This window comes from Entelurus aequoreus, linkage group LG05 (assembly GCF_033978785.1).
Source record: "Entelurus aequoreus isolate RoL-2023_Sb linkage group LG05, RoL_Eaeq_v1.1, whole genome shotgun sequence".
NCBI lineage: Eukaryota > Metazoa > Chordata > Actinopteri > Syngnathiformes > Syngnathidae > Entelurus > Entelurus aequoreus.
Window position 1 is genome coordinate 82,825,076 of NC_084735.1, and position 27,214 is coordinate 82,852,289.

General features: G+C 40.0%; 1 protein-coding gene and 22 non-coding genes across 24 annotated transcripts in view; 5 read left to right on the top strand and 18 right to left on the bottom strand.

Moving 5' to 3' along the window:
* The window catches only part of mcama (melanoma cell adhesion molecule a), an 89,814-nt gene that overhangs the window by 42,863 nt on the left and 19,737 nt on the right, over positions 1 to 27,214 (bottom strand). The gene's annotated exons all lie outside the window — the stretch shown is intronic.
* Positions 5,172 to 5,243, bottom strand: trnaw-cca (transfer RNA tryptophan (anticodon CCA)). The gene has a single exon. It is a non-coding gene; the product is annotated as a tRNA-Trp (tRNA).
* Positions 5,345 to 5,416, bottom strand: trnaw-cca (transfer RNA tryptophan (anticodon CCA)). Its single transcript has one exon. It is a non-coding gene; the product is annotated as a tRNA-Trp (tRNA).
* On the bottom strand, positions 5,518 to 5,588 carry trnaw-cca (transfer RNA tryptophan (anticodon CCA)). The gene has a single exon. It is a non-coding gene; the product is annotated as a tRNA-Trp (tRNA).
* Positions 5,678 to 5,749, top strand: trnaw-cca (transfer RNA tryptophan (anticodon CCA)). Its single transcript has one exon. It is a non-coding gene; the product is annotated as a tRNA-Trp (tRNA).
* trnaw-cca (transfer RNA tryptophan (anticodon CCA)) lies at positions 5,851 to 5,922 on the top strand. Its single transcript has one exon. It is a non-coding gene; the product is annotated as a tRNA-Trp (tRNA).
* Positions 6,025 to 6,096, top strand: trnaw-cca (transfer RNA tryptophan (anticodon CCA)). The gene has a single exon. It is a non-coding gene; the product is annotated as a tRNA-Trp (tRNA).
* trnaw-cca (transfer RNA tryptophan (anticodon CCA)) lies at positions 6,203 to 6,274 on the top strand. Its single transcript has one exon. It is a non-coding gene; the product is annotated as a tRNA-Trp (tRNA).
* trnaw-cca (transfer RNA tryptophan (anticodon CCA)) lies at positions 6,432 to 6,503 on the top strand. The gene has a single exon. It is a non-coding gene; the product is annotated as a tRNA-Trp (tRNA).
* Positions 6,839 to 6,910, bottom strand: trnaw-cca (transfer RNA tryptophan (anticodon CCA)). The gene has a single exon. It is a non-coding gene; the product is annotated as a tRNA-Trp (tRNA).
* trnaw-cca (transfer RNA tryptophan (anticodon CCA)) lies at positions 7,011 to 7,082 on the bottom strand. The gene has a single exon. It is a non-coding gene; the product is annotated as a tRNA-Trp (tRNA).
* Positions 7,362 to 7,433, bottom strand: trnaw-cca (transfer RNA tryptophan (anticodon CCA)). The gene has a single exon. It is a non-coding gene; the product is annotated as a tRNA-Trp (tRNA).
* On the bottom strand, positions 7,534 to 7,605 carry trnaw-cca (transfer RNA tryptophan (anticodon CCA)). The gene has a single exon. It is a non-coding gene; the product is annotated as a tRNA-Trp (tRNA).
* On the bottom strand, positions 7,885 to 7,956 carry trnaw-cca (transfer RNA tryptophan (anticodon CCA)). Its single transcript has one exon. It is a non-coding gene; the product is annotated as a tRNA-Trp (tRNA).
* Positions 8,058 to 8,129, bottom strand: trnaw-cca (transfer RNA tryptophan (anticodon CCA)). The gene has a single exon. It is a non-coding gene; the product is annotated as a tRNA-Trp (tRNA).
* Positions 8,231 to 8,302, bottom strand: trnaw-cca (transfer RNA tryptophan (anticodon CCA)). The gene has a single exon. It is a non-coding gene; the product is annotated as a tRNA-Trp (tRNA).
* On the bottom strand, positions 8,585 to 8,656 carry trnaw-cca (transfer RNA tryptophan (anticodon CCA)). The gene has a single exon. It is a non-coding gene; the product is annotated as a tRNA-Trp (tRNA).
* Positions 8,758 to 8,829, bottom strand: trnaw-cca (transfer RNA tryptophan (anticodon CCA)). The gene has a single exon. It is a non-coding gene; the product is annotated as a tRNA-Trp (tRNA).
* Positions 8,930 to 9,001, bottom strand: trnaw-cca (transfer RNA tryptophan (anticodon CCA)). Its single transcript has one exon. It is a non-coding gene; the product is annotated as a tRNA-Trp (tRNA).
* trnaw-cca (transfer RNA tryptophan (anticodon CCA)) lies at positions 9,103 to 9,174 on the bottom strand. Its single transcript has one exon. It is a non-coding gene; the product is annotated as a tRNA-Trp (tRNA).
* On the bottom strand, positions 9,275 to 9,346 carry trnaw-cca (transfer RNA tryptophan (anticodon CCA)). Its single transcript has one exon. It is a non-coding gene; the product is annotated as a tRNA-Trp (tRNA).
* trnaw-cca (transfer RNA tryptophan (anticodon CCA)) lies at positions 9,449 to 9,520 on the bottom strand. The gene has a single exon. It is a non-coding gene; the product is annotated as a tRNA-Trp (tRNA).
* On the bottom strand, positions 9,928 to 9,999 carry trnaw-cca (transfer RNA tryptophan (anticodon CCA)). Its single transcript has one exon. It is a non-coding gene; the product is annotated as a tRNA-Trp (tRNA).

The window sequence follows — 27,214 nt, forward strand, 5'->3', positions numbered from 1 at the left end:
AGGAAGATGAGCTTCAATTTTTAGAAGTGGAGTGATAAGCAGATCCAGCAAGTAGCACTATTTCTAAGTGCTAAACAAAAATGACAAACTACGAACATAATAAAACAATCACTTACTGTACGACGTCTGCTCTGAGTGGGATTGATTGATTGAAACTTTTATTAGTAGATTGCACAGTACAGTACATATTCCGTACAATTGACCACTAAATGGTAACACCTGAATAAGATTTTCAACTTGTTTAAGTCGGGGTCCACGTTAATCAATTCATGGTATAAATATATACTATCAGCATAATACAGTCATCACACAAGTTAATCATCAGAGTATATACATTGAACTATTTACATTATTTACAATCCGGGGGGTGGGATGTGGAGGGGGTTGGGGCGCGGGGGTTAGGTTTGGTCGATATCAGCACTTCTGTCATCAACAATTATATCATCTGAGAAATGGACATTGAAACAGTGTAGGTCTGACTTCGTAGGATATATACAGCGAGCAATGAACCGACTGATGGGATGTTTATATCTTCCCCTTTAGATGACGAATAAATCATTTAAAAAATATAAAATTGGGGGCCAAACGTGCGTCTTGCTTGCGATTTCCGGGTCTAAGTTAAATTTCAAAGTTAACCAACTTATCGGTTTAAGGCCACAACCTTCTACTATACAAGTGTGAGACATGATTTTTAATCTAGCACAAACTTTTACCAACTCAGAGACAGTGCAGCAGCTCACCGGTATGTCCATTGCTTGGTTGCATACGACGTCACATCCAGCTTTGATTGATTGATTGATTGAAACTTTTATTAGTAGATTGTACAGTACAGTACATATTCCGTACAATTGACCACTAAATGGTAACACCCGAATAAGTTTTTCAACTTGTTTAAGTCGGGGTCCACGTAAATCAATTCATGGTACAAATATATGCTATCAGCATAAAACAGTCATCACACAAGTTAATCATCATCATCAGAGTATATACATTGAATTATTTACATTATTTACAATCCGTGGGATGTGGAGGGGGTTGGGGTGGGGGGGTTAGGTTTGGTTGATATCAGCACTTCAGTCATCAACAATAATATCATCTGAGAAATGGACATTGAAACAGTGTAGGTCTGACTTCGTAGGATATGTACAGCGAGCAGTGAACATAGTGAGTTCAGAAAGCATAAGAACAAGTATATACATTTGATTATTTACAATACGGGGAGGTGGGATGTGGAGGGGCGAGGGTGTTAGTATAGGGTTGAAGTTGCCTGGAGGTGTTCTTTCAGCTCACCTCCGGCTTAATGAATATGCGTGGTGGTCAAGTCCGCATCTGCTCTTAAAGCTGAAGGTACTTGAATCTTGTGTCACCAGACAGAATTCAAACAGTAAATCCCGCCCTCCACTCTACGCACCTCACTGATAGCCCCTTCCAGTCTCCTACTCTCTTTAGCCCCTTCCAGTCTCCTACTCTCTTTAAGTGCACAAAATCGCGTACGAGAGCTGTACGTGCGCACGCATAGGTTGTTGACAGTCTGAAGTTGTATCGAAGTATCCCCTAGTTTGTATTTTGTTGCAGACTATCAGTAACACACGTCGCCACGCAAAATGATACACACAAAATATAGGAAAATGGCCTGTCTAGAAGGAAAACAGCTACTTGTGCATCCAAAGGTACTTTTGCAAATCCAAGCAAAGCAAAATGGGATTCATGTTTTGTCACATCAAAACAAGTATTTTCACTTGGAACAAACTCTAATACCATGTAATTACATTATAAATTGGAGGACCAGCTGTTTGTGTTCATTGTCGGTTATTGTGTTTATTTCTGTGCACATTAGCATTGATGCTGCTCCCGTCCCAAACACAACAAAGCCCCGTTCACAAACACTGCCACTCCTTTTATCCCAGCCAACAGACGTGAGCAGAGCTGTCGGTCGAGCATGCCACACCTAATTCACCGGGATCAAAAATGGCAAAACCTCTGCCCCCCCTAAAAATCCCCCGCTGACAACCCCTAATGCTCTCAAAGAGAATATCAGAGCGATCACAGGTGCACTGCTGCGATAATGAGGCACAGGGGCTACTCCCTGCGCTCGGGCCAGCGCTCCTAAAGACCCCTCAGATACACAAAAGTCCATGCATGATTCAGAAGCACGATTACCATCACAAGCCCCAAATCTGAGAGCCATGCCTCTTTAGCATCAGGTGTAAAAAAAACATTGCGTTTCTGTTCCACCTCATACACAGCAAATACTCCTGATGAAGCACAGTAGAGGAAGAAAGCGACACAATGTTTTCAAACGCGGCTCACTAACTAGTTTGATAACAGGCCGATGATAAAATCTTGGTTAGGAATCACGTTTGCAGGAGGAGAGATGTGTCAGACAGATTGGCCCCTTTGGCTGCTGGTGTTTTGTCTAGTTTGCCAGTAAATCATTTGTTCTGAATACGGGAGCCATCATGGCGGTGTGGGACGGGAAGGCATGAAAACAAAGCACACGGTGGGCTTGTTGCTAGCAGAGGATTGCAGGTGTTCCAAAACCCTGCAAGAGTCTGAGATGAGATTTTGTAACACTGCATAGTTACAAAGTTCTAACAAGTCAACTGGTAATGACCATCGGGTGTTTGGACTATATTACTTTTAAACAAATGCCAAACCTTTTATGACATTTTCTCCCAATAAGCTGGTCCGCTGTGTGCATGTAAACAGTCGTTGAAAAAGCAGGTCTAAAACTGAGATGTGTTGACACAACAAACTCGGCCTTTCTTCCCCCCCAGAAACACTCATAACTTGCTCCTTATCTTGAGGACCACGCAGGGAGAGTCCCGCTCTCAGAGACTATCCACCGCTTGTTGAATTCACTGGGCGTGGGCCCAGTGCCAGGACCTTGAGCCCAGCCGGTTGGTTATGACTGGATTCCCAGTAGTCTGGTGGCACGGTGTCCCGCTGAGCTAGGCTGGATGGAGGAGGTGGGGTTGACTTTAAGGCAATGGCAGCTGAGAACAATGGGAACGTCGCCCCCCATTCCCATAGAGAGTGTGTGTGTGTGTGTGTGTGTGTGTGGAGGGGTGGGGGGGTTGTAACAACACCTGTGGGTAGTCCATTTGTCAAGTGATTTGTGAGAAGGAGTGCAAGAACAGTGGGAAGAGCGGAAGGGAAGAAGGGTCAGTGAAGCTTGGGGGTGGGGGGAGAGCATTATCACAAGACCACACACAATGTATGCCAATTCACACACACACACACACACACACACGCACACACACACACACACACACACGCACACACCTGTCCTACCTTGTGTTGTACTTATTGTCTTCTTGTCGTTACGCACGCGGTACCCAACAACAGTCCTTCCGTCAATTTAAGTGTAGATGCGCAGCCATTTTTTAAATAATGTGCTGCTCTTTAATTCAGTAATAATATGCAAACAATTTGTTTTACCTTAAATGTCATAGCCAGGGCTAAAAAGTTGGCCAGTGAGAAATAAAATTCTACTTTAATTAAGATCAGCAGGATATACTCAAAGGGGAACTGCACTTTTTTGGGGGGGGATTTTGTCTATCGTTCACAATCATTATAAAAGACATGTCGATGGATGTATTCATTTTTTTAATGCATTCTAATAAATGCAATCAAAAGTCCCCTTACAATGGAGCCGCTGTATTCTGCCTATAAAGCCCTTAAAAAATCATCCAAACACCTACTTTACGGTTTTATATACACACTAAGTATATATGCAATGTAGTAACAGACATATTTATAATATTTACGTATTTTGCTCATTTTAAGTAGAGATGTCCGATAATGGCTTTTTTGCCGATATCCGATATTCCGATATTGTCCAACTCTGATATCAACCGATACCGATATATAAACAGTCGTGGAATTAACACATTATTATGCCTAATTTTGTTGTGATGCCCAGCTGAATGCATTAAACGTAATGTAACAAGGTTTTCCAAAATAAATCAACTCAAGTTATGGAAAAAAAATGCCAAAATGGCACTGCCATATTTATTAATGAAGTCACAAAGTGCATTATTTTTTTTAACATGCCTCAAAACAGCAGCTTGGAATTTGGGACATGCTCTCCCTGAGAGAGCATGAGGAGGTTGAGGTGGGGTAAGGGGTAGCGGGGGGTGTATAGTGTATAGTGTAGTGTCCCGGAAGAGTTAGTGCTGCAAGGGGTTCTGGGTATTTGTTCTGTTGTGTTTATGTTGTGTTACGGTGCGGATGTTCTCCCGAAATGTGTTTGTCATTCTTGTTTGGTGTGGGTTCACAGTGTGGCGGATATTTGTAACAGTGTTAAAGTTGTTTATATGTCCACCCTTAGTGTGACCTGTATGGCTGTTGACCAAGTATGAATTGCATTCACTTGTGTGTGTGAAGAGCCGTAAATGTTATATGTCTTTAAGTTTTATTGGCGCTCTGTACTTCTCCCTACGTCCGTGTACCACTCCGTACAGCGGCGTTTTAAAAAGTCATACATTTTACTTTTTGAAACCGATAATTTCCGATATTACATTTTAAAGCATTTTATTACATTTTAAAGCATTTATCGGCCGATAATATCGGACTGCCGATATTATCGGACATCTCTAATTTTAAGTATACGTGGCGCATTAATTTAGATAAATGCATCACAATGTTCGCTTTTCTCCAACAACATCACTAATTATTACTCACTGCAGACTTTATGAGAGCCAACAAACATAATAAAACATCCTCACTGTACAATGTCTGCTGTCATTGGGATGCCAACTGCTAGGATGTTCATATATTCCCATTTAGATGAAGAATGACTCATAATCCTCGCGAAGAAAAGAGGGGTGGAACTAGGGCTGCAACAACTAATCGATTAAATCGATTAAAATCAATTATAAAAGTAGTTATATAGTTGGCAATTAATTTAGTCATCGATTCGTTGGATCTTTGCTATGCGCATGCGCAGAGGCTATTTTTTATTTTTTGTATTTTTTTTTATAAACCTTTATTTATAAACTGCAACATTTACAAACAGCTGAGAAACAATAATCAAAATAAGTATGGTGCCAGTATGCTGGGGTTTTTTTCTCAATAAAATACTGGAAAGGATAGAAATGTAGTTTGTCTCTTTTATCTGGCAAACAGACACAAAATGAGCTTCAAGAAACGTTTTTTTTTTTTTAAATTGACCCTGACGTGATTTGAACACGCAACCTTCTGATCTGGAGTCAGACGCGCTACCGTTGCGCCACAGAGTCTAGCAGAGACCAGAGTTTTCATGGTTTTTTTAGATCACTGCATGACAATAGCATGAAGAAAAGACACAAGATGAGCTTTAAGAAACTTTAAAGAAAAAAATTGACCCTGACGTGATTTGAACACGCAACCTTCTGATCTGGAGTCAGACGCGCTACCGTTGCGCCACAGAGTCTACCAGACTACAGAGTTTTACTGCGTTTTTTACATAACTACATCACAATAGCATGGCAAACAGACACAAAATGAGCTTCAAGAAACATTTTTTTTGTTAATTGACCCTGACGTGATTTGAACCTGAACCTTCTGATCTGGAGTCAGACGCGCTACCATTGCGCCACAGAGTCTACCAGACTATTGTAAAACACTGCAGTCTGGTAGACTCTGTGGCGCATGTAGTTGTGTAAAAAACCCAATAAAACTCTCTAGTCTGGTAGACTCTGTGGCGCAACGGTAGCGCGTCTGACTCCAGATCAGAAGGTTGCGTGTTCAAATCACGTCAGGGTCAATTAAAAAAAAAAAAGTTTCTTGAAGCTCATTTTGTGTCTGTTTGCCATGCTATTGTGATGTAGTTATGTAAAAAACCCAGTAAAACTCTGCAGTCTGGTAGACTCTGTGGCGCAACGGTAGCGCGTCTGACTCCAGATCAGAAGGTTGCGTGTTCAAATCACGTCAGGGTCAATTTTTTTCTTTAAAGTTTCTTAAAGCTCATCTTGTGTCTTTTCTTCATGCTATTGTCATGTAGTGATCTAAAAAAAAACAATAAAACTCTCTAGTCTGGTAGACTCTGTGGCGCAACGGTAGCGCGTCTGACTCCAGATCAGAAGGTTGCGTGTTCAAATCACGTCAGGGTCAATTAAAAAAAAAAAAAAAAAGTTTCTTGAAGCTCCTTTTGTGTCTGTTTGCCATGCTATTGTGATGTAGTTATGTAAAAAACCCAGTAAAACTCTGCAGTCTGGTAGACTCTGTGGCGCAACGGTAGCGCGTCTGACTCCAGATCAGAAGGTTGCGTGTTCAAATCACGTCAGGGTCAATTAACAAAAAAAATGTTTCTTGAAGCTCATTTTGTGTCTGTTTGCCATGCTATTGTGATGTAGTTATGTAAAAAACCCAGTAAAACTCTGCAGTCTGGTAGACTCTGTGGCGCATGTAGTTGTGTAAAAAACCCAGTAAAACTCTGCAGTCTGGTAGACTCTGTGGCGCAACGGTAGCGCGTCTGACTCCAGATCAGAAGGTTGCGTGTTCAAATCACGTCAGGGTCAATTAAAAAAAAAACAGTTTCTTGAAGCTCATTTTGTGTCTGTTTGCCATGCTATTGTGATGTAGTTGTGTAAAAAACCCAGTAAAACTCAGCAGTCTGGTAGACTCTGTGGCACATGTAGTTGTGTAAAAAACCCAATAAAACTCTCTAGTCTGGTAGACTCTGGCTAACCTCACGTCAGGGTCAATTTTTTTCTGATCTGGAGTCAGACGCGCTACCGTTGCGCCACAGAGTTTAGCAGAGACCAGAGTTTTCATGGTTTTTTTAGATCACTACATGACAATAGCATGAAGAAAAGACACAAGATGAGCTTTAAGAAACTTTAAAGAAAAAAATTGACCCTGACGTGATTTGAACACGCAACCTTCTGATCTGGAGTCAGACACGCTACCGTTGCGCCACAGAGTCTACCAGACTACAGAGTTTTATTGGGTTTTTTACATAACTACATCACAATAGCATGGCAAACAGACACAAAATGAGCTTCAAGAAACATTTTTTTTTTAATTGACCCTGACGTGATTTGAACACGCAACCTTCTGATCTGGAGTCAGACGCGCTACCGTTGCGCCACAGAGTCTAATAGAGACCAAAGTTTTCATGGTTTTTTTTAGATCACTACATGACAATAGCATGAAGAAAAGACACAAGATGAGCTTTAAGAAACTTTAAAGACATTTTTTTTTACCCTGACGTGCTTTAGATATGCAACCTGATCTGGAGTCAGACGCACTACTATTGCGCCACACAGTCTACTAGAGGGCAGCGTTTTCATGGGTTTTTTACATCACTACGTCTCTATAGCACGGCAAACAGACACAAAATGATCTTAAAGAATTTTTTTTTTTTTTTTTTAAATTGACCCTGACGTGATTTGAACACGCAACCTTCTGATCTGGAGTCAGACGCGCTACCGTTGCGCCACAGAGTCTACCAGACAGCTGAATTTTACTGGGTTTTTTACATAACTACATCACAATAGCATGGCAAACAGACACAAAATGAGCTTCAAGAAACGTTTTTTTTTTAATTGACCCTGACGTGATTTGAACACGCAACCTTCTGATCTGGAGTCAGACGCGCTACCGTTGCGCCACAGAGTCTAATAGAGGCCAAAGTTTTTATGTTTTTTTTAGATCACTACATGACAATAGCATGAAGAAAAGACACAAGATGAGCTTTAAGAAACTTTAAAGACATCTTTTTTTACCCTGACGTGATTTAGATATGAAACCTTCTGATCTGGAGTCAGACGCACTACTATTGCGCCACAGAGTCTACTAGAGAGCAGCGTTTTCATGGGTTTTTTACATCACTACGTCTCTATAGCACGGCAAACAGACACAAAATGAGCTTAAAGAATTTTTTTATTTTTTTTAAATTGACCCTGACGTGATTTGAACACGCAACCTTCTGATCTGGAGTCAGACGCGCTACCGTTGCGCCACAGAGTCTGCCAGACTGCAGAGTTTTACTGGTTTTTTTACATAACTACATCACAATAGCATGGCAAACAGACACAAAATGAGCTTCAAGAAACTTTTTTTTTTTTAATTGACCCTGACGTGATTTGAACACGCAACCTTCTGATCTGGAGTCAGACGCACTACCGTTGCGCCACAGAGTCTAATAGAGACCAAAGTTTTCATGGTTTTTTTAGATCACTACATCACAATAGCATGGCAAACAGACACAAAATGAGCTTCAAGAAACGTTTTTTTTTTAAATTGACCCTGACATGAATTGAACACGCAACCTTCTGATCTGGAGTCAGACACGCTACCGTTGCGCCACAGAGTCTAATAGAGACCAAAGTTTTCATGGTTTTTTTAGATCACTACACATGACAATAGCATGAAGAAAAGACACAAGATGAGCTTTAAGAAACTTTAAAGACATTTTTTTTTACCCTGATGTGATTTAGATATGCAACCTTCTGATCTGGAGTCAGACGCACTACTATTGCGCCACAGAGTCTACTAGAGAGCAGAGTTTTCATGGGTTTTTTACATCACTACGTCTCTATAGCACGGCAAACAGACACAAAATGAGCTTAAAGAATTTTTTTTTTTTTTCTTAAATTGACCCTGACGTGATTTGAACACGCAACCTTCTGATCTGGAGTCAGACGCGCTACCGTTGCGCCACAGAGTCTGCCAGACTGCAGAGTTTTACTGGGTTTTTTACATAACTACATCACAATAGCATGGCAAACAGACACAAAATGAGCTTCAAAAACTTTTTTTTTTTTTAATTGACCCTGACGTGATTTGAACACGCAACCTTCTGATCTGGAGTCAGACGCGCTACCGTTGCGCCACAGAGTCTGCCAGACTGCAGAGTTTTACTGGGTTTTTTACATAACTACATCACAATAGCATGGCAAACAGACACAAAATGAGCTTCAAGAAACGTTTTTTTTTTAATTGACGCTGACGTGATTTGAACACGCAACCTTCTGATCTGGAGTCAGACGCGCTACCGTTGCGCCACAGAGTCTAATAGAGACCAAAGTTTTCATGGTTTTTTTAGATCACTACATCACAATAGCATGGCAAACAGACACAAAATGAGCTTCAAGAAACGTTTTTTTTTTAAATTGACCCTGACGTGAATTGAACACGCAACCTTCTGATCTGGAGTCAGACGCGCTACCGTTGCGCCACAGAGTCTACCACACAGCTGAATTTTACTGGTTTTTTTACATAACTATATCACAATAGCATGGCAAACAGACACAAAATGAGCTTCAAGAAACGTTGTTTTTTTAATTGACCCTGACGTGATTTGAACACGCAACCTTCTGATCTGGAGTCAGACGTGCTACCGTTGCGCCACAGAGTCTAATAGGGACCAAAGTTTTCATGGTTTTTTTAGATCACTACATCACAATAGCATGGCAAACAGACACAAAATGAGCTTCAAGAAACGTTTTTTTTTTTAAATTGACCCTGACGTGAATTGAACACGCAACCTTCTGATCTGGAGTCAGACGCGCTACCGTTGCGCCACAGAGTCTAATAGAGACCAAAGTTTTCATGGTTTTTTTAGATCACTACATGACAATAGCATGAAGAAAAGACACAAGATGAGCTTTAAGAAACTTTAAAGACATTTTTTTTTTACCCTGATGTGATTTAGATATGCAACCTTCTGATCTGGAGTCAGACGCACTACTATTGCGCCACAGAGTCTACTAGAGAGCAGAGTTTTCATGGGTTTTTTACATCACTACGTCTCTATAGCACGGCAAACAGACACAAAATGAGCTTAAAAAATTTTTTTTTTTTTTTTTTAATTGACCGTTGCGCCACAGAGTCTACAAGAGAGTACAGAGTTTCCATGGGTTTTTTACACCACTACATCACAATAGCACGACAAACAGACACAAAATGAGCTTCAAGAACTTTTTTTTTTTTTTTAATTGACCCTGACGTGATTTGAACACGCAACCTTCTGATCTGGAGTCAGACGCGCTACCGTTGCGCCACAGAGTCCAACAGGCCGCAGAGTTTTTAGGCTACCAGAGCCAACAGCTAGACTCTGTGACAGTCCTACGTTCTCTGATAAGACCGTTGATCTTTTAACAGCGTCCAATATGAGGGCCAGGAGAGCAGGGGGTAGGATTTGATATGTTAGCGTCTCTTTATCCTCTCCTTTTTGAAATGTCAAGTTCAAAGATGCGGCGCGGCCGCCTTGATCTGTGAGCTAAGACGACCTCGGGAATCACCCGGCGAATCCAGGAGGCGGACGTAGCGAGCAGCGAGACAGTACACGCTACAAACGGAAGGTTATTAAGTCTGATTGTATTAAAGTCAGTAAACAGGCTTTTGACGTTTGTCCCTCGTGCTCCCGTCAGGCCTGTTTAAGCAAATTAGAGCAGCGTTTTATCTTCAATGAAACGCTGAGTGTGAGAGCTGAACTGATCTTATTTAATTACAACACTTTCTCAAGCTGTCTATCTCATACTCTGTAGTGTTGAAATCCCAACTTCTGACATTTTCCTAAGACTTTGGTGTCTACTGCAAAGACAATTGCTGGTTTATTTGTTAGTACACATAACCATGCTGGACTAATAAAGCCACGATTAAGCTTAAAAGCATTCCGAATATTGTCAAACTATCAGTTGGATGAGAATTGATTACCCTGGCTATCCAGGCTTAACGTGTTTCAATTCTAGCCGCTGTGTATTGTGTCAGTTTCAGCACAGTAGATCAATTCAGCAAGTTATGCACAAAATAAAACATCCGGTAGACCTGGGCCGATATTCGATAAGTCAATAAATCAAATGATAAATGAAACTTTGCCAGCTTTGATATCGCCATGAGCATACGTTGTTACGAACTGCAAGAGTGGTCACACATTTCATCGGTTTCAGCAGCTGTGGGTATTCGTACTACATGCGCACAAACCGTAATAATGATAACCGCTGTAAAATTTCTGAGGTTCAGTATTACCACCCATCCATCCATTTTCTACCGCTGTTCAGTATTACCGTATCCATTTAAAATGATCGAACCACACGTTGCGTTGCGTTATCTTGCTGGCCAGCTTAAATACTAACAAGAAAACAAGAGACATTAACGTCTTTCCCCATTAAGAACAATCATATCCCAATCTAAACTTGTACAAACCCATTACTGTCTAAACAACTAAGATACAGTATTCACATTGAACATAAAGGATGTGCCAAAGAAAAAAAACTACATATTATTCAAGTTTTTTCTTTTATTTGATCAAAAACTAATATATTGAAATGACACTGCATACACTATGTGTTACTCCTAGCATAATTCAAATTTGTGTACTGTTGTTCTTTTTAGACCAGATATAAATTGTATATTTATGGAATCATTTTTAAATAATTAAATTAAGAGCTTCCCTTGGGAAGCAGTACTTCTGCTTGAGTGGAATACTTCTGTTAACAAAAATGTAACACTACACATTGCATGCAAATAAATAATAATTTCCAACATTGAGCTCAATAAATTGCAAACCTAAAACGTCTGTCTTAATTAACAAAGTTTTTATAAATAAAAATGTAGTATTATACATTGTATACAAATAAAAAATCCTGAGCAATATATTGATTTTCTCGATATATTCAAGCTTTTTGTTGCAAACAATTGAAAAATTAAAAAAAAAATGTTTTCTCCTTTTGCTCTAGCATACTTTTTGCCCCCAGTAGTTTCTGTAGCTTGAGCCATCCACTTACTTTCTTAGTGGCTCACATAGCAAAACATAGCTAATGCTAACACTTACAAGAAACGAGATGTTTGTTTCAAAGAAAAGTTTTGTCAGTATTAGGTTTTGCTGCAACAGGCGTGGAACAAATGACCGCAAGGTGCAAAGTTTGTTTCAAAAAGGCATTTACACAACGATCTTGTTCCAGCATCTGAAACCGAAGACTCCAGCGGAGTGCGGGAAATGCAACCTTTTACCGAGGCGAACAAAGCGCAACAACAAGCAAACTACGGGCTAAAAATCACCTTACTATGGCGGAATCATTTACACCAGATGTATGACGATACCATGTATGATGAGAAAGAAGCACAATGCGTAGAGCGATCACTAAATCAGTCGCTCTGCACACCACCAAGATGTGTGAATGAAAAAGGCTGTGATTACTGAAACAAGCTATAGTCTCCTCAATGTTTTCCTTGATTATTTATTTGGACAACTGCGCCCAAGACCCAACCTCCGGGCTGATGATTTTAGGTTGTCCTGAAGAATTTGGAGGTAATCAAGATTTTTGGAGGTAATCAAGATTTGGAGGTGACATTATGTTCTATACAAGTGTATGTAAACTTTTGACCACGACTGTATATAAACTTTGTTTAAGGTGGATCAAATGGCTGGGGGAAAGACCTGAAGTAAACTGGTCAAAATTATTCAGACGTTATTTCACCATGTTGACACAATGGATGAGGAGATGCTGATTTTGGAGATCCATAATCAAAGAATCATGTTACATGGATTGCCTGGGACAGCTACTTTGGGGGCCCGTGTGAATTCTGACCTGACACGTGGGTGGGAGTGATTAATGGTAGTTGAATGTGTGTGCATAGCTGGCCAGAGGTGTTGTTGCTCTCTACGACTCTCTAAAAAGCAAAGCTGCTGTCTTTTTCACGAGTCAAGGCAAGTCAGTGCGCATCACAGACGCCGCTGGTGGGTATCGACGGACGGCGAACCACGGATATGTTTCACAGCGGAGGCGTTCAGCAGCCGTCACGCATCAAGCGGAAATCCAAGGTTAGCCAGTTTAAAACGCCAAGCCTCAAAACATAGAGGAAGTTAACTTTTGTCACTTTAAAAAAAAAAGATGAAAGTTCGGAAAGGTTTCCTTACTACGGACAGCGTGACAGGCTCATATTAAAGAGACAGTTCACCAATTTCACACACAGGACTGTGTTTTGTAACCATGCAAATTGCTTCTGCATTATATGCTTTGCAGCTCCAAAGGTTGTAGAAAGCTGGAAGTTGGAAACTTCACAAGATATAGCCTACAATGAGAACTTTGAAGGAGCAGTCAGGGAGAATGGTATCCTATGGATAAACCTTGTATACTGCAGTAGAAGTCAAAACTACTGTAGCTGCACAAAGTTCCTTGAAGCAAATATTGCAGGGCTGCCCACACAAATAAGCCTACAACAAGACAACTTGAAAACAAAACAGCTTGTTATGTGGCACGAATGAGCGTCTGCGTAATGTCACCCTTTAACAAGCAACAGTGTGTTTTTAAACCCTGTCGATATCAGTGTTCCGGGCTTCCGCTGGGCAGCAGATGCCAACTTGGCTGGAGGCCGAGGAAGCCCATGGTGTCAGAGTCCTCCTGCTCTTTAGGGGGCCTTGCAGCGTCAGAGTCAGGTTCAGTCTTTGTCAGCAGTTTTGCTTTTATTTTTAAGCCACGGTTTATAAAAAAACAAAAAACACAGTCACGTTTATGTAATGTTTAAAAGTGGTAGATGGAAGGATTCAAATCAAATCAAGTGGTGACACAAATCAATCTTGATTTATATCACCATTTTTAATGTTGTTTTTAACCTGCCAGTTTTTACGGAGCCCATAAAGGGACATGGGGGAAATGTATTTTTTTATAATTTATTATTTATTTTTTTAGACATGTATCTAAAAGAAATGTTATATATATATTTTTTTTAGACGTGTATCTCGTGCGCACGAGATACATGTCTTAAAAAAAATAAAAAAAATAATAAAAAATATATATATTTTTTTTAATTTTTACTTTATAACAAGTTTCTTGTGTGCACGAGAAACATGAAATGTCTAAAAAAAAATTCAAAATAAAAAAAAAAATTATAAAAAAAAAAATTCCCCCATGTCCCTTTAGGGCAGACCTGGGCATTCTGCGGCCCGCGGGCCGCATCCGGCCCTTTGTGCGTCCCTGTCCGGCCCGCGTGAGGCCAATTATAAATTACAAAATAAATTTAAAAAAGTATCTATGTCGAGTGTGCAATACAACGGTGCTGCTTTTGTTTTGAAAATCGTTATTTGTTTTACTTCCGGGTGGACGTATGCGTGTGCGTGATTGTGAGTGAATGTGAACAGCTGCAATTACAAAATAAAGTTGAAAAAACATCTATGTCGTGCGCGCAATACAACTGTGCTGCTTTTATTTTGAAAAGTATTATTTATGGGCGTGTGTCCGTGTGTAACCTGCGAGTGAAGGTGCACATGCAGCGACAAGTGATGCACGGTTTACACCCGAGACGCTAAAAAGAGAAAAGTTGATGAGGAATGGCGTGTTTTCAACAAGACATAGACTGCAAAGCAACGTCCCCTCACCTAAGGTGCGTGCCTTCGCAATTGCGCACTGCTCAAGCGTCTGCTGCGCGCAGCAAGTATATGCCGCGCACCAAATCAAATCCCATCTGAATTCTAAACAAAATAAACATATTTATTCTATGGAATTTTGCAATGCAACTTTGAGTGACAGTGACAACAAGCGGCCCTAAGTGTGTTCGTCAACACCGTTCAATTGAACACCGTTCAATTATTGTAACGTCTATCGAGATGCTTCGAGGACAGGAATTATATCGATCACTTTATTGAGCAAAACTGTTTATATTCGGACATAACCACACCAAAAACATGAGTAAAACAATTCTATCTCGAAAAACTAGTCATTCTCTGCCGTACAAACCAGGCCAAAACCAACTTGTCATCTGTCACCAACACGCATAGCACTAAACCACTGGTGCGTTTATGGCCACACAAAAAGTCGGACAACTCAAACACCACATAAAGTTACACTATGACTCCTCAGTCATACGTGTGCTTATTTTACTGTCATTTATTATTAATGTAAATTTATTTATATTAGTCATGGAATGGTGTTATACACACTATGTTGAAGTATTACTATTATTATTAATTATTATTATTATTATTATTATTATTTATCTTACGGTATATATCAAAAATAATATTGAGCAAAATTTAATTGAAATATTGTCGATGTGGCCCTCCAGCAGTGCTCGGGTAGCTCATGCGGCCCCCGGTAAAAATTAATTGCCCACCCCTGCTTTAGGGGCTCCATAAGTTTTAAAGGGCAACCGCGCGTTTTTTTAGAATTGTGAATTTCTAAAAATTCACAATTCCTATGGAAGACAAAAACACATTTGTTTAAATTTTTTTTACATTCTAAATCGTAAAATACGGCAAGTATACAAAGTGGCTAACCATGCAGTTAACGGGAGTCCACTATCCCGCCCATAAAGCCCTCTAAAAAAACATCCAAAAACCGCCAATAATACTCCCTTTACATCTCGTGACTTGAACATTAACCAAGTAATAGCAATATTGTTATGATAATCGCTAACGCAGACAAATCATTTTTAGTGGCATTGCGATCACGTATGCTGCTGTACTGACATATTGAACCGGTGAGCTGCTGCATCGTCTCGGAGTTGGGTTTTTTTGATTGATTGAAACTTTTATTAGTAGATTGCACAGTACAGTACATATTCCGTACAATTGACCACTAAATGGCAACACCCGAATAAGTTTTTCAACTTGTTAACGTTAATCAATTCATGGTGAAAGTTAATTCTAGATTATTAATCATAACTCTTAGCTGGATAGCAAAAGGGTGTGGCCACAAACCAAGAAGTTGGTCAACTTTGACACTCAACTTATGAGATGGCTTCTGTTATATCAATATGAATGTATATTAGATGGCATATGCTGTAACTTAAAACACATGTGTTGTTATGGTTGCCTGATCACTGAAGGCTGTGAATTTCCACTTTTCGTTCTTAGTGTGAGCAGCAGCTAATCAAACATTACAAAACCTTACAATTTTTGTTTTATTCTTTGATTCATGGATGGATGGGAGGTATTGTTCACCTTCATCAGGAGCATTTTCTACAGACAGCGGTGATGTCCAGCAGGCGCTAAATTACCTGAGAAGTCCTCTGTGGTGTATAAATCATGGGACTGTCAATCACCCTTGAGAGCCCGATACTTATCGCAGAACAAAGGCAGCTATTTTGTTCCACCTCAAGACTCTCAAATTAGTTTGGATTTTTAAAAAAAAGTTTTTATAGGAAATGTTGTAAATTTAACTAATCAGCACTACTTGGGATGGCGTGGCGAAGTTGGTAGAGTGGCTGTGCCAGCAATCGGAGTGTTGCTGGTTACTGGGGTTCAATTCCCACCTTCTACCTTCCTAGTCACGTCCGTTGTGTCCTTGGGCAAGACACTTCACCCTTTGCCTCTGATGGCTGCTGTTTAGCGCCTTGCATGGCAGCTCCCGCCATCAGTGTGTGAATGAATGGGTGAATGTGGAAATACTGTCAAAGCGCTTTGAGTACCTTGAAGGTAGAAAAGCGCTATACAAGTATAACCCATTTATCATTTACTCGAGCAGGAAGGTTACACCCTGGACTGGTCAGTAGTCAGTCACAGGATACATCTAGACAAACAAGCATTCACACTTACGGACAATTATCAGTTTAACATGCATGTTCTTGGAATGTGTTTTTTGGAGGAAGCCTAATTAGTCTACAAGGAGAAAAGCCACGCAAAGAACGGGGAGATAATGCCAACGCCACAGAGATGTTGCAAAAAAGATCAATACATGGACCTCCAGACCGTGAGGCTGAAGTGCTAACCACTCTGAACTCTGAGAAACTAAGACCACAAGGACATTTACTTCTGTATCACATACTGCACATGCATATACACCTGACTTCTGGAAGGCAATCGATGATGATCACTGAATACATCCTTTGTGCTAGATGTGTGAAAGTACTACAACAACAATGATTTACAGCACTGATATGTAGGAATGTTTTAAGAACAGCCAGTATGCAGATACTGTAAATCAACAGTTGCCGCTGAGAGTTTTTTATCTGTTCTCCAGAGAAACACTTAAAGAGATTAGACCGCTGGGGGAATCTGCCAAACAAATGCCCTGAAAATACTGACAGAACCAAAGAGTGAGAGGGACCAAAAAGAATGAATTAGCTGAAGGGGAGAGTCCCGCGCATGAAACATGATATGTAACATAAATCTTTTGCACCTCTAGGCTTAGCGAAACATTTAGAGATGCACTGACACATGACCCACAGTCTTAATAAACAGCCTTTCCTATTATTTGCACAGCTATGAAATTATTTCGAGGAATTCTGGGTCGGACAGAGGCCAATTAACGTTTTCAACCAACAAATGGCTGTACAGTTTACAGTAATGATGAGATTCATCGTGGGGAAATAAAAACACCAGCCAGCCAGCCAGCATTCATGGCATGGCACCGCTCATTAGCACAAGAGGCAGACATGTTGCTTAGCCTGGAGGTTAGCATGAATATTCATGCGCACATGTAGGCGCCGCGCACATGAGATTTCTTTCTGACTTCAAAGTCCGCGCTGCAGCTCACGTCATTCTTTATTTGACGACAGATGCCCAGGATTGTGGGGGGGTGTTGGCTACTCTACTTTTACTGAAACAAATAACAGTGCTGCCAATTGTTTACATTCCAAAGGAGCACGACAGCACTAATATTAAAAATAAACAGATGTATTACATATTTTTTTTAATCTCATCCAATCCTGAATAATATATATTTTTCATTGTTTTTAACCTGCCAGTTTTACACATTCCAAATGGCTCATTAGGAGCAAGTTTGGAAAAAAGCAAGACCATGCCTCCATGGTTTGATTTCATATTTTTGGGACCTAAATACCGTATTTTCTGGACCATAGGGCGCACCGGATTATAAGGCGCATTAAAAGGGTCATATTATTAATTTTTTCCTAAATTTTAAACACTTCCTTGTAGTCTACATAATATGTAATGGTGGTTCCTTGGTCAAAATGTTGCATAGATTATGTTTTACAAACCATCTTCAAGTCGCTTTCTAACAGTCGCTTCAGGATGCGCCGTTTTGTGGGCGGTCTTATTTACGTGGCTCACCTTCGGCAGCACCTTCTCCCCGTCATCTTTGCTGTAGCGGTGTTGCGTGCAAGGACGGGAGTTAAAGAAGTGTCAAAAGATGGAGCTAACTGTTTTAATGACATTCAGACTTTACTTAAATCAATAACAGAGCAGAATCTTCTCATCCCTGGCTCACTAGTGAAATAACGCCGGAAATGTGTCCCGTGAAAAACCATCCAACCGGAACTCTTGAATAACTAAAGTTCCGTGGGTGAATTATGTAAACCCACTACACTGATAGTTTTTAGCGCTTAAAACTAAGTTAGAACTTTACGCTACTTTATATTAGAAATGACAACAGCAGAGGGTGAATGTCCCATAACAAGAAGATAGAGAAAAAGAAGAAGCTTATCGACTACGGAATCGTCACGGACTACAGTGGCAGACGTGCGCAAATTTTCAGGACTTATGCAGATCTCAAATACACATCAATAGGTAAGAAAAGTCGGTTTTGCATAATATTGGAAAACAAAACGCCAAATAATATGCCTGCTAATGGGTGCCATTTTGCGGTCCTTATACACACACCATAGTAATACTTGTATCTCTGACTATGGTTGCCGTAATGGGTCGACAATCCATCAAGCGGTACGGCTTCAAAGTCATACTAAAACATTTTGACAGATTTTTGAGTGCCGTGTGTAATGTTCTTTATTTTCAAAGGAACATTTAAAGTTTTGGTGTTGTTTACTGGCGTCATATTGCAGTCTACACGTATCTCTTATGTGTGACTACCATCTTCTGGTCACACTTATCATTACACCATGTACCAAATAAAACTGCTTTGAGGTCGCTAAACACAACCAGAATTATTCCGTACATTAAGCGCACCGGGTTATAAGGCGCACTGTCGATTTTTGAGAAAATGAAAAGATTTTAAGTGCGCCTTATAGTCCGAAAAATACGGTACATAAAAAAAAGTACCAACAGGTAAGATAAGTTGGTTTAGCATATCAGGACCAAAGGACTCCTTTAAAATATTGTTCCGGTGCTTGCAGGTTCGTTCTTGCTTATAAGCATGTTATAATAGAAGTGTGACGGATGTATCGTGAATCTACTTCCTGGCACACCTCAGAATGGGACTCAGCAAAAAGGGTATGTGGTAAAAATTTTGAAGTAAGTCCGGGTGACAAAACGATATCAATATATATTGCGATAGATTCGATTTAGATTTATGTCGGAAGAAACCAGAATTTGCAAAGCAAGGTTGGTTGCATTAACAAAGGCACTCGCTCTCTGGTAACTAAGCAACGCAGAAACTGATCACTGATCAGTCGGAGAGACACGTTAACAACTAATCAGGTAATAGTATTGACTTTCAAGTTTGGTTATGCCATCTTGTTGTCTCGCAGTTGATTCTTTGCTTGGAGTGAGAAGAGACAGTAAAAATGAGTCCGGCAGAGAGCAAAGGAATTGTCGATTAAACAAGAAAAGTCACCTCGACATTATGGCAGTTTTTGGGGATTTTCTCAAATGGACCATAGTCAGACCATTGTGGTCTCGTCCTCACCAAGGCCGGTAGTATCACACCACTGTAACCGCGCTCACTAAACCTGCAGAAAATAGTTCTCAGGTTTCTCTATGTTTTCACACTTTGCACTATTTTGTTGCACTTTTTTTAGGCATTTCTTACGTATTTCTTAATTTTGAACCTTCATTTTAAGAGGTTATTGTTAAGTGTTTTAGTTGTGATTTTAGAATTGTGTTTGCAATGATTCTTTGAGTGTTTATCATGCTTGTGTTGACATTTACTTTCCTTTCCGCCTTAATAGCTGAGGGATCATAATCACAGGAAGATTAGTTTAGTTTATTATTTCCTCGGTCAGTGGTCAACAAAATAAACAAACAGTTTTACATAAACAAACAGTTGTACATTCATAAATTGAAAATGTTGCAGACCGAAAGGGTTTCGGCTGAAGTTGAACACTTTTTGCGCCTAACCCTATAAACAATGTCAAATACAATTACAATTACTTTTAAAATAAAAAATAAAAATGTTTACATGAAATATATTTTCTCCTGTTCTTAATTTTAAATAGACCGTAAACATATAAATAATTATCGATATCGACAGATAAAAACACCTATATTGTGATACAGATTTTAGCCATATTGCCCAATCCTACTTAGACACTACATTTGGCAAGTATAGGCTTGCATTAAAAATGAAAGGAATGTGTTTTTGAGTAGTGCATTTATTCGCTAATTAAATACAAGCGTTACGAAAGACAAGGTATTTGCAGCGGGAGAGGAGATCAAATTACACAGCCACAGAGCGTGCATACAAGCGCGTACATACAAGTGCGTGTAAACCGTGCAGAATGGTATGTTGGTTGCTTGTTTCAATAACGCAATTTTGCAGGATACTTGTACTTGCTTGTATCTCCACTAGTATCGCTATACTTCTAGCTGGTTACGCTCTACTGCTGAGACTTTTAGGTAATGTAGTTAGTTACTCTACAAGTACCAACACACAAAAAATCACCAGAAGCAGTACAACCTTTATCACTTCCATACGTGCTAGGGAACTTGAAGACACAGCTTAATAATATAAAAAAATATAATAATGATGGATTATATTTATATAGCGCATTTCTATCAACTAGATACTCAAAGCGCTCACAGGGAAGTGAGAACCCATTATTCATTCACTGTACATTCACACAAAAGTGGTGGTAAGCTACATTTGTAGCCACAGCTGCCCTGGGGTAGACACACTCCATTGTCATTTGGCAACACTTTCCACCCTGGTAAAATATGTAAGCCAGTGATGTTCAAAGTGTGGCCTGGAGGCCATTTGTGGAACACAAATTTTTTATGGACTCGTTGCACATTGTGGAAATAAACAAAGAAACCCATCAAAAACAGAAAAATGGAGCAAAAAGCATAATGTAATGAGAACAACTTAAAATAATGAATAAAGACACAATTATTTGACTTTAAATGCATGTATAACATTTCTTTAGCATTTTTCATCAGCCTATTTCATTTGATTTGACCAAAAAATCGAACTGATAATGGAAAATCAAGTTTTCAGAAAATAAAACTAGGATTTAAAAAAAAAAGATTGTGCAGCCCTAATCAGTACTTGTGAAAATGAAACTAAGTCCACAAGCTTTCTGACTGGGGATGCACAGACTACTATTTGGGATAATGAGGAGACAAGAAGGAAACAGAAATGATGACAGTTGTGTGTTGGTTGCAATTTGTTATTTCATTTTCGAATTGATAAGAGCCATCCAGAACATTCCGCAGTGTGCCACACTTTGAAAAGTACTGAGCAAAGTGTCTTAAGTCTTCTTTAGCTTTAGACTAACAAACCAATACTGTAATTGGATTGTCAATAAGGGAGTTTGCGCAAACAATACAACCTGAGTCAATTAAATACACAAGCAAGTTCTGACTGGAATCATCTGTGCTTTCTGCACATAAAATGTTGTACTTCCCATTTCCTTTTAACCTAAGCCAACATTTACTCAGTATGTATTTCTGCAACCGAATAACGGTAAAGCTGAATAGCGCTACATGTGACGCCGGTCACTTTTTGTTGTTCGACACTAACCCCAAGGACAAAAGGTATCAGACGACTTGGAATTCCTCTGGACAATGACGGGGTCTGAGGGGATGCCGTGAGCAAATAAAGTGGAGACGATTCAGTGGCATCTGCCTTTGTCCAGGGAAGAAACATGCCTCATATCCATTACAAGAGAGCTGACTTCCAAGATAGTGAAACGATGACATAATGCGGCTAAGGTCACATTTCACACACCTCAAGCCCTCAGGACTTAAGAAGAGGGAATGTTTTTTTTTCTCCCAGCCAGCAGGAGTGACAGGAGTTCATCTCAGCTTATTTTACAGAAAGCTTAACTGTGCAGAAATCACCATTGATGGCTTTTGTGCTCACAGACTCCTCCTTGTTGCTAGACCTTTCCTGCAGTGCAGTTTTAACAGAATTGTTTGATGGCTTGAAACAAGAAGGAATTAAGGGGAATTTTAATTCATATGACAATAATAAACAGTAGCAGAGGAGAGTCAATAAGAGAAAGACTGGAGTGCAGACAAGTGACAACCTCATATTTACATGAACATTTGGTGCAAACAAAACCAAAGTTGTTGGGGTTTTAAAAAAAGTTATTTTCAATAACAAACTAGCTCCACCAATATCATCCAGTGGAGTGCAGACTACCGCCGAAAAGTTTGCATATACTGTATTCGTTTGTCCGTCTGCTATCAACCACAATTTTGATTCGTAAGTAGTCAACCAAACCAAGCTAGGTTTTGTTGAAATGGGACAAGTAGTGACAAACATGTCAACAATCAACAACCAAAACATAACTCGACTAGCCGCAGATCTAATGGAGGTAACATTTAGGGATGGACATAGTAATGGGTTAGCTCAGTGGTGTCCGAACTATGGCCCACAGACCATGTGCGGCCCCACAGGCATTTCCAATCTGGCTCCCGGGATGTCTCCAAATGTAAAATATTTTTATTTGAACATTAAAGATTTTCCACTAAACACAAATTCAAACAATTGGGCAAACATGAGTATGGCTAGTCAATGAGAATGTGTACTACGTAAAGAATGTAGTACACATATATTGCTACATTTACTTGTATATGTAGCAATCCAAACAACTTTTAACACACATTGTGCAAATTAAAAAACAAGTCAAATTTGGTGAGTCAATTAATTGAACGATGAATGAAAATGAATTCCATAACTATGCCAGCCTCGGTAACTGCAGTGTTTACGGGCTTCAAGAGCATTTACTCTTTTAATCGGTTTCAGCGCGTTTGTGCCAGAGCGGAATGAAAGAAAGGGGGTGATTCATTACCCCTAAGTGTCTGTGTGCGGAGAGGCGGAGTTGCTCCAGTAGCATGCACATAGTGCAACAAGTTAGCCCGCCACCAACACAGTAGAGATAGTAGAAACATGTAGAAAAAAATGACCGCAACGCCAAATACCCCCGCACCATTGTGGGAATTTTTCGGTTTTAAACATTTGAAACAAGGTGAGCTAACAAGGTGAGCCTATCAACACTGAGGAGCCAGTTTGCAGTTTGCTCGAGAATGGTGCCAACCAAAAAATCCAATACGACAAACTCGAGACACAACCACCCGACTCAGTATTCCCATATGGTAAAAAACGGGCACATGAAGATGCAGAGTCTTTGTCCTGACAGTCCACACTTCCTGAGGCGTTAGGTGAACAAGGTCAGTGCAAACAAAAACATCTGCTAACAGAGTATATTTCATTATTATTATTTGTTTGTTTTAATAATCCTGGAGCATGACAAGTTTACATTTCAACTACATAAAAACAAGTTTATTGAATTTTGGGCCTCCCTATGTCTAGCATTAAAAGATTACAGTTAGTACAAAATGCGGCTGCTAGACTTTTAACAAGAACAAGAAAGTTCGATCATGTTACGCCTATACTGGCTCGCCTGCACTGGCTTCCTGTTCCCTTAAGATGCGACTTTAAGGTTTTACTACTTACGTATAAAATACTAAACGGTCTAGCTCCATCCTATCTTGCTGATTGTATTGTACCATATGTCCCGGCAAGAAATCTGCGTTCTAAGAACTGCGGCTTATTGGTCATTCCCAGAGCCAAAAAAAAGTCTGCGTGCTATAGAGCGTTTTCTATTCGGGCTCCAGTACACTGGAATACCCTCCCGTTAGAGACGCTACCTCAGTAGAAGCATTTAAGTCCCATCTTAAAACTCATTTGTATACACTAGCCTTTAAATAGACCGCTCTTTTAGACCAGTTGATCGGCCGTCTCTTTTCTGCTCTGCCCACCTAGGTGACCACAGATGATTCGCTAGCTGTTCAAAGTCGGGACCCAGGGTGGACCACTCATCTGTGCATCAGTTGTGGACGTCTCTGCGTTGCTGACTTGTCTCCACTCAAGATGACCCCCTGCTGGCCCCACTATGGACTGGACTCTCACACTATTAACTAGATCCACTCGACGTCCATTGCACCAGTCGCCCAGGGGGTGGGGGTCCCCACATCTGCGGTCCCCTCCAAGGATTCTCATTGTATCCCATTGGGTTGAGTTTTTCTTGCCCTGATGTGGGATCTGAGCCGAGAATGTCGTTGTGGCTTGTGCAGCCCTTTGAGACACTTGTGATTAAGGGCTATATGAATAAACTTTGATTGATTGATTGAAAGTGTATACTTGCATTTTTATCATGTATTATCATTACATCAGTGGGTAATTTGGGTAATGTTGACAATAGTATAATTTCTCAGCAGTAATTTGTAGGTCAATATATCATTCAGCAAAATTTGCTGTCGGCCCAGGTCTAGTTTTTTATTTGATCCTTTTTAAAGAAATAATTTTTTGAGGGTTTTTTTGCAAGACATTTTCATTGTACCTGATTTGTATTCAATTGCATTGTTTCAATAAATTTCCCCTAATTGTTCATCTGCGCATGTTCTTTTCAGTTACAAAATTACCGGTATACAAACATTTATGGAATAAACAAGAGTTCAGATCACAATAAATTGAAGTAGAGAGTTCAATTAATCCTGATTTAGATGTTTGCCAAAAGTTTCCAGCCCTATTTTGGTGCTTCTCACTCCATTCTACATTGATTGAACAATTCAATTTTCTGTGCTGCTGTTGTTGACCACCACCTAAGTAAACATTGCCAGCCTCCAAAAAGCTTCAATGTGGTAGTGTAGGGGGTGGGGGGGGGGAGGCGCATGAGAGACAAGGGGACACAGCTCAGAAAAGGTGTGAAGGTCCCCAAACTATTGTGGTGTCCCGTTTCAGTGCAATGTGAGCAGCGCCTCGTTGCGATGGGCTGGAGCGTCAGATGTGCGCAGCTGCTGGTTAAGCTCTGTTTGCAGAGTGAAGGGAGGAAGGAGAGGACTTTTAATGAAGGGAATACTGGAGGGTGCTTTTTGTCTCTCTGTCTGTCAAGTCTGACACCGATGGGACTGATGCCAACAATTGGATGGCGGCCCAAGACAGTGCCATGTGTCCCACAGATGGGCACTCTAAATATGAGGGGCCGTCATGTACAGATGGCCACTTTTGTCCAAGTAGAGTTGAGAGATAAGTGGCCAATCCTTCCTCATTCAGAATTTTTTTTTTTTTAATAGATCAGATTAGGAAAAAGGAAGATGACAGACTTTCTACTGTCTGCTAATGTACAATGTCCATAATGCTTACATTGCTAATTGTCATATTTGTGTCATGAGTGTGCCGTATCGTCGCTGTCTGATTGAAATAATGACAAATGTATGAGCAGAAATATGAAATCTAATCTTTTGTTTTCCTTGATTACGGTCCCGTTCACCTGTTAAAACACCGCATGGCGGCCATCGCATTCATTTTTCATCCTTTCGTACGTGCAGATCTCTCCTGTGGGTGGGCATGCGCCGTGGCAATGCAATTAAAAATCTAATCAATCAATTCAAAGCCAACATTTCATTCGGCCGGCGCCAAACTTTCACAAAGTTCAACTTCTAATTGTGACAAATATTGACATATATCAGTTCTATTAAACCACTAATGGTAACGTAATCTAGTGTTCTTGTTCTAATTTTTGGTTTGAAAAATGTAACTTTGAACAAGTTGCAAGCTTGCAAACAGCCCTTTTGAATGTTTTAGATTCAAGTGAACCCGGAAGGTTTTCAAGGAGATTTTCAAGAAAAACACACCTTCAGTTGCATGAAACTTTTGAGGTTTTTAAGTTTCCCTTGTGGATCAATAAAGTTTGTCTACGTCTAAGTCAAAGGCTCTGTTCACACTGCAGGTCAATTCCGATAATTTTGCCCATTAGTGATCTGTACCGGATTTCTTCATGTCGATGTGAACAGTGCAATTTAGAATTTTTTTAATCCGACACAGGCCTCTTTCGTATGTAGATATAAATCGGACATGTATGGAATGTGACCGCAGTCCGAACACTCCGGTTGCGTTCGTCTGACCAATACGTCATTAAATAATGCCATAATGTTTTGCCAAAATAGACGGTTGCAAAATAAATAGTTGACAAATGAGCAGTAAACAGGTAAAAATAATATTTTTAGGAACTTGAGTCTATGTTCCACCAATCCTAGGTGTGAATGCTCAGCCACATGCTCTTCAGAGCAGACATCGAAGCTAAATACATTTACAGTATATAGCGCTTTTCTAGGCACTAATGGTGGTAAGCTACATTTATAGTCACAGCTGCCATGGGATGGACGGACGGAAGCGTGGCTGCCAATTTGCACCTAAAGCCCCTCCGTCCACCGCCTAATTCATACACCAGTGTGAGCGGCACTGGGAAAAAGGTGGGTAAAGTGTCTTGCCCAAGGACACAATTGCTCTGATGGCGGAAGCTGGAATCGAACCTGGAACCTAACAGAATGCTGGCATGGCCGCTCTACCATCTGAGCCACACCAACCCTCAAACTGCGAGAGCCAAAATGCTTGCCCTCTTGCTTCTTAATCTTCCAATTCAGTTCATAAACTGCACAAAATCCTTGAAATTGTCACAAATGCGCCACGACTGTGACCTACTCAAATTGGAGCCACGTTTACTTCCGAAAACACTGCAACATGCGGGACGTCATGACGTCATTTCTGCGTGCGGGTCAGATTGCGTTCACGTTAGAAATCACTTTTTTTGTAATGTGAACGATGAGATAAAAAGATCGCATTTGACAAAAAAAATCCCATTTGGACATCCTACCCTGCAGTGTGAACGTAGCCTTAATCTAAGTTTTAAGTCAGAGGTGTCAAACTTGTTTTCAGTTAGGGGCCACATCACAGTTATGTCTGCTCTCAGAGGGCCACTTGTAACAGTGAATAATTTATACATTTTAAATTGCTTCATTACACAATTATTTATTGGTATATATTTTTACGTACACTGTAAGAAAAACATGTAGATTTTAGAGTAAAGTTTAGCTGCCGAAATTTTACCATAAAATGTACCATGTTTTTTACAATGTATACTGTAAATGGGAAAAGAGTACCACTGTTTTACTGTAAAATCTATGGTCGTTGTTTTTACGGTTTATTACTGTAAATGGAAAACCAATATTACACATTTTTTGTCTCATGTTTTTGTAGTAAAATTCTGGCAACTGAGCTACCAGTTTTTTGCCGAAAAATAATTTTTACATTGTACAATTTGATGGATAAGTTGCTTCAAAATCATGATCCAAGCAGATATTTAAGTACGTATCTTGATGTTTGGAATGTGTGATAACATAATGTTTGTTGCAATATTATCCATC